This window comes from Musa acuminata, unplaced genomic scaffold, assembly GCF_036884655.1.
Source record: "Musa acuminata AAA Group cultivar baxijiao unplaced genomic scaffold, Cavendish_Baxijiao_AAA HiC_scaffold_582, whole genome shotgun sequence".
Lineage (NCBI taxonomy): Eukaryota > Viridiplantae > Streptophyta > Magnoliopsida > Zingiberales > Musaceae > Musa > Musa acuminata.
The window spans coordinates 42501-45000 of NW_027020821.1; positions in this window are offsets into that span (position 1 = coordinate 42501).

Genomic DNA, 2500 nt, shown 5'->3' on the forward strand with positions numbered 1-2500 from the left:
GCGAGGCAGCACCGTCCCTGCTATACGAAAGCCCCATCCAGCCCTGTGCCACCCGGGGGGTTCCAGGGTGCTGAGATGGCTGACATTTTGCTCCGCTCACGACGGTCACCGCGCCACACAAGAACAGCCCAAAAACAGGCCAAAACAGCCCAAAAACGGGCCAAAACTGGCCATTTTTGGCTGCGCGAGCGAGCGGCGAGCGGCGAACAGCGAGCGAAGCGAGAGGCAGCACCGTCCCTGCTATACGAAAGCCCCATCCAGCCCTGTGCCACCCGGGGGGTTCCAGGGTGCTGAGATGGCTGACGTTTTGCTCCGCTCACGACGGTCACCGCACCACGCAAGAACAGGCCAAAAACTGGCCAAAACAGCCCAAAAACGGGCCAAAACTGGCCATTTTTGGCTGCGCGAGCGAGCGGCGAGCGGCGAACAGCGAGCGAAGCGAGAGGCAGCACCGTCCCTGCTATACGAAAGCCCCATCCAGCCCTGTGCCACCCGGGGGGTTCCAGGGTGCTGAGATGGCTGACGTTTTGCTCCGCTCTCGACGGTCACCGCGCAATGCAAGAACAGGCCAAAAACTGGCCAAAACGGCCCAAAAACGGGCCAAAACTGGCCATTTTTGGCTGCGCGAGCGGCGAGCGGCGGACAGCGAGCGAAGCGAGAGGCAGCACCGTCCCTGCTATACGAAAGCCCCATCCAGCCCTGTGCCACCCGGGGGGTTCCAGGGTGCTGAGATGGCTGACGTTTTGCTCCGCTCTCGACGGTCACCGCGCAATGCAAGAACAGGCCAAAAACTGGCCAAAACGGCCCAAAAACGGGCCAAAACTGGCCATTTTTGGCTGCGCGAGCGAGCGGCGAGCGGCGGACAGCGAGCGAAGCGAGAGGCAGCACCGTCCCTGCTATACGAAAGCCCCATCCAGCCCTGTGCCACCCGGGGGGTTCCAGGGTGCTGAGATGGCTGACGTTTTGCTCCGCTCTCGACGGTCACCGCGCAATGCAAGAACAGGCCAAAAACTGGCCAAAACGGCCCAAAAACGGGCCAAAACTGGCCATTTTTGGCTGCACGAGCGAGCGGCGAGCGGCGGACAGCGAGCGAAGCGAGAGGCAGCACCGTCCCTGCTATACGAAAGCCCCATCCAGCCCTGTGCCACCCGGGGGGTTCCAGGGTGCTGAGATGGCTGACGTTTTGCTCCGCTCTCGACGGTCACCGCGCAATGCAAGAACAGGCCAAAAACTGGCCAAAACGGCCCAAAAACGGGCCAAAACTGGCCATTTTTGGCTGCACGAGCGAGCGGCGAGCGGCGGACAGCGAGCGAAGCGAGAGGCAGCACCGTCCCTGCTATACGAAAGCCCCATCCAGCCCTGTGCCACCCGGGGGGTTCCAGGGTGCTGAGATGGCTGACGTTTTGCTCCGCTCTCGACGGTCACCGCGCAATGCAAGAACAGGCCAAAAACTGGCCAAAACGGCCCAAAAACGGGCCAAAACTGGCCATTTTTGGCTGCACGAGCGAGCGGCGAGCGGCGGACAGCGAGCGAAGCGAGAGGCAGCACCGTCCCTGCTATACGAAAGCCCCATCCAGCCCTGTGCCACCCGGGGGGTTCCAGGGTGCTGAGATGGCTGACGTTTTGCTCCGCTCTCGACGGTCACCGCGCAATGCAAGAACAGGCCAAAAACTGGCCAAAACGGCCCAAAAACGGGCCAAAACTGGCCATTTTTGGCTGCACGAGCGAGCGGCGAGCGGCGGACAGCGAGCGAAGCGAGAGGCAGCACCGTCCCTGCTATACGAAAGCCCCATCCAGCCCTGTGCCACCCGGGGGGTTCCAGGGTGCTGAGATGGCTGACGTTTTGCTCCGCTCTCGACGGTCACCGCGCAATGCAAGAACAGGCCAAAAACTGGCCAAAACGGCCCAAAAACGGGCCAAAACTGGCCATTTTTGGCTGCGCGAGCGAGCGGCGAGCGGCGGACAGCGAGCGAAGCGAGAGGCAGCACCGTCCCTGCTATATACGAAAGCCCCATCCAGCCCTGTGCCACCCGGGGGGTTCCAGGGTGCTGAGATGGCTGACGTTTTGCTCCGCTCACGACGGTCACCGCACCACGCAAGAACGGACCATAAACAGGCCAAAACAGCCCAAAAACGGGCCAAAACTGGTCATTTTTGGCTGCGCGAGCGAGCGGCGAGCGGCGAACAGCGAGCGAAGCGTGAGGCAGCACCGTCCCTGCTATACGAAAGCCCCATCCAGCCCTGTGCCACCCGGGGGGTTCCAGGGTGCTGAGATGGCTGACGTTTTGCTCCGCTCACGACGGTCACCGCGCCATGCAAGAACGGACCAAAAACAGGCCAAAACAGCCCAAAAACGGGCCAAAACTGGCCATTTTTGGCTGAGCGAGCGAGCGGTGAGCGGCGAACAGCGAGCGAAGCGAGAGGCAGCACCGTCCCTGCTATACGAAAGCCCCATCCAGCCCTGTGCCACCCGGGGGGTTCCAGGGTGCTGAGATGGCTG